The 9,451-nt window shown below is 43.8% G+C and overlaps 1 protein-coding gene across 5 annotated transcripts in view; it reads right to left on the bottom strand.

The window, feature by feature from the left end:
- Positions 1 to 9,451, bottom strand: part of specc1la (sperm antigen with calponin homology and coiled-coil domains 1-like a) — a 294,908-nt gene that overhangs the window by 174,419 nt on the left and 111,038 nt on the right. The gene's annotated exons all lie outside the window — the stretch shown is intronic.

The raw sequence follows: 9,451 nt of genomic DNA, 5'->3' as shown, positions 1-9,451 counted from the left end.
CAAGTAGTAGGGATTGGGGACAACCTCTACCATCGGGGAGAAGGTACAGAAGCCAGACACTCGCACCAGCCGGTTTTGTAACAGTTTCTACCCTATTGTTGTTAGAATACTGAATGGACTCACAAACTCTTAACATTTGCCTGTACCTGTGTTTTTGTTTTGCCGCTGTTTACCTATTATTTACTTACCTATACTACTTAGCTCTGTGATCTGCTCGTATTGCGCACAAGACAAAGCTTGTCATTATGCCTCGGTACAAGTGACAATAAATTCAATTCGATCGATAAGAGTGCATGCGCGAGTGACAGAGTATAAGCTTGTGAGAGAGTGGGCATGAATGTGACGGAGTATTTAGAGTCTGTATTTCTCCCAATCTTGAGTCAGATTGGTAGTATATCCGAAGCAGAAATTTATAAAATGTCATATTGACTGACTGCCCACAGATTATGTGCTTTTGGAACAAAATACAAGTCTACAAATGCAAATTCACGGCATAGACTTTTATGTGTGCGTGTGCACGTGTGATGGAGCGAGTATGAGTGCGCATGTGCTTGATTAGAGTGTGCGTGAGTGTGACGGAGTAGTGCATTTGAGTACGTGCACATGTGTGTGTGAGAGAGAGAAAGAGCATGCGAGCGAGAGGGTGCGTAAGGCTGCAGGGGAAAGTACTGGGGCATTCGGGGGGGGGGAGATACGCGTGAAACAACAAATGATGAAGGCACAAGAAGTGGAAGGCAGAGAGAGGTGGGGAGAGGAAGATGCTCGGTGTTAGGGGTCTCTTTGGAGTTGGCAGATGTGTTTGAGGCGGAGTTGAATGTGGAGACTGATGGGGTGGAAGGTGAGGACAAGGGGGACTCTTGTCTTTATTGCATGTGGCGGGGTGGTTTAGAGCAGAGAAGCCAGGAATGGAGGAGGTGGAGCGGAGGGCTGTCTGGATGACAGAGGGCAGAAAAGCACGTTGTTTAAATAGGTGGACTTCTAGGATGGTTGGGAGTGGAATGTTTCCGCGTCGGAGCAGATGTGACGGAGACTGAGGAATTGGGAAAATAGGATGGCGTTTTTGCAGGATACCGGGGGAAAGGAGGTGAAGTCTAGGTAGTTATGGGAGTCTGTGGGTTTACAGTAAATGTCAGTCCACAGACTGTCGCCAGAAATGGAAATGGAGAAGTTAAGGATGGAGAGAGCGGCGTCCGAGACAGATCATGTGAATTTAAGGGCAAAGTGGAATCGATGAACTGCTCCAGTTCAACCTGGGTGAAGGCTGTAGCACCTATGGGCGGCACAGTGGTTAGCACTGCTGCCTCACAGCGCCAGAGACCCGGGTTCAATTCCCGCCTCAGGCGACTGACTGTGTGGAGTTTGCACGTTCTCCCCGTGTCTGTGTGGGTTTCCTCCGGGTGCTCCGGTTTCCTCCCACCATCCAAAGATGTGCAGGGTCAGGTGAATTGGCCATATTAAATTGCCTGTAGTGTTAGGTAAGGGGTAAATGTAGGGGTATGGGTGGGTTTCGCTTCGGCAGGTCGGTGTGGACTTGTTGGGCCGAAGGGCCTGTTTCCACACTGTAATCTAATCTAAATCTAAATATAATCTATGCAGTCATCGATGTAATAGTGGAAAGAGTTGAGCAACAGTGCCTGTGTGTGTACTGAAGAGTCAAGTGGGAGGTAGGTCGTGGTATCAGAGAGCTGGCGTTTGGCCTGTGACATAGAGGTCCTCCAGACTGGAGAATGGACCTTTATGTCACAGAGGCCGAACGCCAGCTCTCCGCCACTACGCCCTACCTCCCTCTTGACTGAACCCCACCAGGCCATTTTCACACACACTGTCCGTGACCACATCGCCTCTGGTAATCTCCCCTTCACCACCTCCAATCTCATAGTCCCCACGCCCTGCACTGTCTGGTTCTACCTGCTCCCCAAGATCCACAAGCCCAACTACTCTGGCCAACCCATTGTCTCTGCATGTTCCTGCCCTATTGAACTCATATCTTCCTACCTCGATTCCATCCTCTCTCCCTTGTTCCATGCACTTCCCACTTACATCCAGGACAATAACCATGCCCTCCACCTCTTCAGAAACTTCCAGTTTCCCGGTCGCAGCGCTTTAATTTCACTATTGATGCGCAGTCCATTCCCCACAAGGACGGCCTGCAGGGCCTCAGTTTCCTCTGCTCCAACAATCCAGCCCCTCTCCCCCCACATCACCAATACCCTCATCTGCTTGCTGAATTAGTGCTAACCCTTCTTAACTTTTCCTTCGACTCCCGTTTCCACTAAATCCAGTGGGTGGCCATGGGCACTCACATGGGCCCCAGCTATGTCTGCCTCTTTGTCGGTTATGTTGAACAGTCCCTCTTCAGTACGGACACAGTTACTGTTCCCTGTCTCTTCCGATATTACATCAATGACTGTACCTTGCACCCAGGCTGAACTGGTGCAGTTCATTGATTCCGCTAACAACTTCCACTCAGTCTTTAAGTTCATGTGGTCTGTCTCGAATACCTTCACCCCCCCCCCCCGCCTTCCATCTCCGGCTACAGACTGACATTTACTATAAACCCAGAGACTTGTTCTGTCTACCTGCACCAACACTTTTTTTTTCCTGAGCATGGAAATTGGGAAATTATGTTGCAGTTATACAGGACATCAATGAGGCTGCACTTGGAGTATTGTGGTTTTGGGCAACTTGTTATTGGAAGGAATAGTTATTAAACTGAAAAGAGTGCAGAAGAAATTTACAAGAATGTAATCTGGACTCGATGGTCTGAGTTATAGGGAGATGTTGGACAAGTAGGGCTTTCTTCTTTTGAGCGTAGGAGACTGAGGGATGACTACAGAGGCATATAAGACCATGACAGGCATGGATAAGGTGAATGCACTCAGTCTTTTTCCCAGGATTGAGGGAATCGATGACTAGAGGACATTGGTTTAAGGGTAGAGGGGAAAGAATAAAAGGTAACCTGAGGGGCAACTTCTTTTAGATAGAGGGGGATATGTATATGGAATGCACTGCCAGCGGAAGTGGTTGAGGCAGGTACATTAACAGTATTTAAAAGGCATTTGGACAAATACTTGGATAGGAATGGATTAGAAGGAAAAGGGGCTAGTGCAGGAAAATGGGGTTAGTGTGGATGGACATTGAGGTTAGCATGGAGCAATTTGGGCCAAAGGGACTGTCTCCATGCTGTAGGACTCTACGACTCCCACAATTACCTGGACTACACCTCCTTCCAACCCATTTCCTGCAAAAATCAATCCTATTTTCCCAATTTCTCTGTCTCTGGCCATCTGCTCTGATGGAAACATTCCACTCGCAAGCACCCCAGATGTTCACCTATTTTAAACAACGTACTTTCCTCCCCTCTGTCATCCAGACAGCCCTCAACTGCACCTTCTCTATTTGCCACTCCACAGGTCTAAATCCCTCTCTTCCCTCCAAAACACAATAAAGACAGAGACCCTTTGTCCTTACCTTCCACCCCACCGGTTTCTGCATTCAACGCATCATCCTTAAACAACCTTAAACATCCTTCTGCCAACTCCAGCTAGATCCCACCATCAAGCCCCCTCCCCACTCAAACCCTCCCACACCTCCATTTGCAGCTCTCACTACTTCCACCTCCATTCCTGAAGAAGGGTTATACCCAATACTTCAATTTCTCTACCTCCTGATGCTACCTGGCTTGCCGTATTCTTCCAGCCTCCTGCTTGTCGACTTTGGATTCCAGCTTCTGCAGATATTTTTGTCTCTTCACGCAGAACTGGCTACATTGAAACACAATTAGCTAAATCTTCTGTCTCTGCTGGAGGAAGACGGTAATGTCCAAAGATGCAAAGATTGTGACCCTATATAAGAACAAAGGCAACCGCGATGAATGCAAAAATATTGAGGCATCTCAATGCTGAGCATCAAGAAAAAGAGCAACTTTTCCTGTGGTGCTCTTCTAAGACTGCAGATTCCAGCTGAACAGATCTATCTCTAATCCCCAGGTGATTCCAAGACTGAGATCTCTACTGTTGACATGATCTTCAGTCTGGCAGCAACAATAGACATGGATGAACAAAAGGTGTTCACTTGTATAGTGCCTTCATTGATCTTGCCAAGGCATTCAACCACATGAGAAAAAGTGGTCTATTTAAGCTGCTAGATAATACACGCTGCCCTTTGAAGATATAGTCACAGTCATAGAGTCACAGAGTATAAAGCATGGAAATAGACCCTTCAGCCCAAACTGGCCCATGCTGACCCAACTGCCCACATTTGGTCCATATCTCTCCAAACTCTTCCCATCCAAATGTTATTTAAGTGTTCTAATTGTACCTGCCTCAATCACTTTCTCTGGCAGCCCATTTCATATCTCCCAACCACTATCTGCATGAAGAGGTTGCCCCCTCAGGTCCTTCTTAAATCTTTCCTCTCACCTTAAACCTGTGTGCTCTAGTTTTCAATTCTCCATCCCTGGGAAAAAGACTATCTGCATTCATCCTATCTATGCCCTTCACGATTTTATACATCTCAGTAAGGTCATCCCTCATTCTCCTACGGTCCAAGGAACAAAGTACTATTCTGGCCAACCTGTTCCTATAACTTAGTTCTACTAGTAACGGCAACATCCTCATAAATCTTCTTTGCACTCTTTCCAATTTAACTATGTCCTTCCTGTAACAGGGTGACCAAAAAGGTACACAATACTCCAAATGTGGCCTCACCAATGACTTGCACAACTGTAACGTAACATCCCAACTCCTATACTCAATGTCTTGACTGATGAAAGCCAGTATGCTAAATGCCTTCTTCACCACCCTGTCTACATATGATGCCGCTTTCAGAGAACTACGTAGTACTCCTGGGTCCTTCTGTTCCATAACACTCCTCAGGTCTTTACCGTTTCTTTACCTCACTTTGACTTTCCAAAGTGCGATACCTCACACTTATCTGTATTGAATTGCATTTGCTAATCCTCGGTCCACTTCGCCATCTGATCAAGATCCCTGTAACTTTTGATAACCTTCCTAGTTATCAAAGATACCTCCTAACTTTGCATCATACGCAAACTTACTAATCATGCCTTGTACATTCATATCCATTTACGTAAATAACAAATAACAAAACTCCCAACACAGACCCCTGGGACACAACATTAGCCACAGTCCTTCAGTCCGAGAAACAAGCTTCGACTGTCACCCTCTGGGTCCTACCACTGAGCCAATTTTGAGTCCAAATACCTAGCTTTCCATGGATCCCATGTGAGCTAACCTTCGTAACTAGCCTACAATGCGGGACCTTGTCAAAGGCCTAACTAAAGCCCATATAGACAAAATCTACTTCCCTACCCTCATCTATCCTTTTGGTTACCTCTTCGAAAAACTCAGAGGCTTGTCGGACATGACTTCCCATTGAGCTCAGTATGATCTCCTCTTTCTGTGATGGCATGATGGGCAACAATGCAAGCCTTTGAAGATCCACAATGGGATCAAAGAAGGTTGTGGTCTTATTTCATCATATTCATCATATTTTTATCTTTGTGTTGTCACATGTCATCAGATCATCTACAGAGGGTATCTACTTAAGTTCCAGAGCTAACAGAAACTATTTAGCCTTGCTCACTTGAGGCCATAGTGAAAGCAGGCCAAGTCTTCATTAGACAGTAACTCTAAGCCGACAATGCTGCATCAACATTCTGCATTTAGTGGCAAATGGACAGACTCTCTCACATCTGTCAAATGTTGAACTTGACCATTGGCATCAGGAAAATAGGTGTCACAGTCCAGGTTTTTAACATGAGACAGAAGGCAGCAAAATGATGATTTAAGGATGAATGTTCTTGCTTTGGAGGTAGTTCAGAAATATTTCTCTAGGATGATTCCTCAGATGGGCAGGAAATTTTCCAAATACCATGGTGTCTTCAGTTTCAATATGTGAAGCAGAACTTCACTTAAGTTCACTACAAGCTGCTGCAGATAAGCAATGGATCATACTGAAATATTTCAAATAGACCATGTATGTTAATACATACAACTTTAAGCATGGAGCGTTGTGCTAGCCCTTTAAACAGGACATTGCCAATCAACGTCTTGCACTGAAGTTTCCAACCTGAAACCTCATCACAACGAGAAGCAACTGGCAGACAGTGGTCATCAACATGGAGTGGTTCAGACTGTTATGAAGTTGAAGGCGTGTATTGTACCTTTAAGAGAGTGAATGCTGCTCTAAATTGAGACCTTGTAAGCACCTGAGTATATGACTAGAAGGCAGTCCCAGTGTACTGGAAAACTGAAAATATGTAACATTCGGCTACGAAAGGGATACCTGTGTTTTGGTTGCTGTTTTGACAACAATTCAAACTTAATCAGTTAAATTATGCCCCAGGATACTAAAACCCAATCAAGTTTGAATTTATTGTTTTACCAAAATCAAACCAATGGGACCACCAATGTTGGGGGTATAAAAGTGCAGACATTTTGAAAATTTGAGCAAGAACAAGAGCCATCAAGCCAGAAATGCCTGGAGATCTAACATCTTGCTCTTCAAGAAATTAGGAAACACTCTCTATCAAAGGCACCTTTTCATAGGAAACATATTCGCAGTAAAAAGAAAGACGACCCAGGGAGATCTATAGCCGCAAGAAGAAAGACACAGAAGATGACAACAGCTGCATGATTTTGAAATTAAGTTGAACGTAATTTCACTAAGTGTCTTATTGGAACAGTATATTATTTTCGAGTTAGAGGCAGATAGTAAGCAGTTAAGAGAAAGGGAAGTTTAGAGTTGTGAATAGTTGTTGTTTAATGTTCACTTTTAGAGTTAAAAAATAAATTGATGTTATTTTCTTTAAATAGTGGAATTTGGGGGTTCTCTGTCACTCATATTGTAACAGATCGCGAGGCAAGGTGAGGCGGGCTTTTCTGGGTGTTTAGGTTTAAGTAGCAGGGGTTCACCTCCATGTCGTAATAAGATGTAGGAACGGGAATGAACAAAAAAGGACTCCAACCTTCACATGACTGTCAACTGTGCAAATTTATATATGACTGGCTTTATAATTACGTAGCTTTCTTTACAGACTGGCACATGCTCCACTAAATTCAACTGAAAGAGGCAACTGAAAGAAAGGTTAATCTAAATGGGCACAAGCGAAAGTGAGATGCTGCAGTTATTAAAACCTTCAATGTTGTTGGCTCTAAAGACCATTACTTAAACTGTCATTACATACTTTTAGAACACTAAGAAATAGCTCTGTAGCCAAAGAAAACCTGAAACACAATTAGAAACAGCCAAAGCTGATGATAACTGCCAACACAATATTTATTATAAAAAATATTGAACTTAAATTGTTACTCAAATTCAGTTGAACAAACTAAGGGTCACCATGATAAGTTTTGTAACTTTTTCTAGTTTAAGCAACTTGTGGTTTTAAAGGTAGTATCCCAAATAATTGGGCATTATTTGGCAGGGGCTGTAATAAAATCAGGTCAAGGGCAATTTATTTTGTTAGTATAACCTCAATTATGGCACGTAAATCAGAGACTCTACAGCATTAATCTACAATCACTGAGCTACATACAGAAATAGGCTCAATACTGCACCAATCCCCATCTTAGACCATAAGCAGCTATGATACAGGTGGCATCTTCCACAATTGGGATGTATGAGCATTCAGGAGAGTTAAAGTAAGCAGCTAAACTCTTACTTGGATGGATGTGGAAAGAATGTTTCCACTTGTGGGAGAATCTCAAACCAGTGGTCATAGCTTAAAAAAAGTCACCCATTTAAAACAAAGATGAGGAAACTTTATTCTATCAGAGGATTGAGAAATTTTCTTCATCAAAAAACAGTGGATATAAAATCTTTAAATATTTTTAATGTAGAGGTAGATTGATTCTTGATTACCAAGGAGTTGAAAGATTATTGGGTTACGCAGCAATACAGGTTTGAAGATAAAATCAGATCAGCCATGACCTTTTTGAAGAACAGGCATGAAGGGCAGAGTGGCCTATTCCTATTCCTTGGTTGTATGAAAGAAAATGTTATAATTAATATATGACAGATGTTTGCATTGTTTCCAAGGTGTACAATTAACACCCTCTTTCAATCACAAACTACCATTCTTACGTTTGCCATTGTCTTCTTCAATCTTGTTATTCTAAGCTGCACAATACAACAGTGTGAAAGAAAAACAGAAAGATATACAGACTTTGGACGCTCAGTTCATGAAGTTCACAGATATCCTACAAATAAACATCACTGGTTTCATTGTTGTGGTTCTGTTCGCCGAGCTGGGAATTTGTGTTGCAGACGTTTCGTCCCCTGTCTAGGTGACATCCTCAGTGCTTGGGAGCCTCCTGTGAAGCGCTTCTGTGATGTTTCCTCCGGCATTTATAGTGATTTGTATCTGCCGCTTCCGGTTGTCAGTTCCAGCTGTCCGCTGCAGTGGGTATATTGGGTCCAGGTCGATGTGCTTGTTGATTGAATCTGTGGATGAGTGCCATGCCTCTAGGAATTCCCTGTCTGTTCTCTGTCTGGCTTGCCCTATGATAGTAGTGTTGTCCCAGTCGAATTCATGTTGCTTGTCATCTGCGTGTGTGGCTACTAAGGATAGCTGGTCGTGTCGTTTCGTGGCCAGTTGGTGTTTATGGATGCAGATCGTTAGCTGTCTTCCTGTTTGTCCTATGTAGTGTTTTGTGCAGTCCTTGCATGGGATTTTGTACACTACATTGGTTTTGCTCATGCTGGGTATTGAGTCTTTCGTTCTGGTGAGTTGTTGTCCGAGAGTGGCTGTTGGTTTGTGCGGTGTTGAGTCCTAGTGGTCGCAGTAGTCTGGCTGTCAGTTCAGAAATGCTCTTGATGTATGGTAGTGTGGCTCGTCCTTTGGGTTGCGGCATGTCCTCGTTCCATTGTCTTTCCCTTAGGCATCTGTTGATGAAATTGCGAGGATATCCGTTTTTGGCGAATACATTGTATAGGTGTTCTTCTTCCTCTTTTTGCAGTTCTGGTGTACTGCAGTGTGTTGTGTCCCTTTTGAATAGTGTCTTGATGCAACTTCTTTTGTGTGTGTTGCGGTGGTTGCTTTCATAGCTCAGGACTTGGTCTGTGTGTGTGGCTTTCCTGTATACCTCTGTGGTGAATTCTCCGTTTGGTGTTCTCTGTACCCTCAAGTCTAGGAATGGGAGTTGGTTGCCCTTTTCCTCCTCTCTAGTGAATTGGATTCCTGTGAGTGTGGCGTTGATGATCTGGTGTGTGTTTTCTATTTCTGTGTTTTTAATGATTACAAAGGTGTCATCCACATATCTGACCCAGAGTTTGGGCTGAATTTGCGGTAAGACTGTTTGTTCTAATCTTTGCATTACTGCTTCTGCTATGAGTCCAGAGATGGGTGAGCCCATGGGTGTGCCGTTGATTTGTTCGTATATCTGGTTGTTGAAAATGTGAAGTGTGTTGTGAGGCACAAGTCCAG

The sequence above is a fragment of the Chiloscyllium plagiosum genome, chromosome 25 (assembly GCF_004010195.1).
Source record: "Chiloscyllium plagiosum isolate BGI_BamShark_2017 chromosome 25, ASM401019v2, whole genome shotgun sequence".
NCBI lineage: Eukaryota > Metazoa > Chordata > Chondrichthyes > Orectolobiformes > Hemiscylliidae > Chiloscyllium > Chiloscyllium plagiosum.
This window is presented reverse-complemented; position numbering and strand designations above follow the sequence as displayed.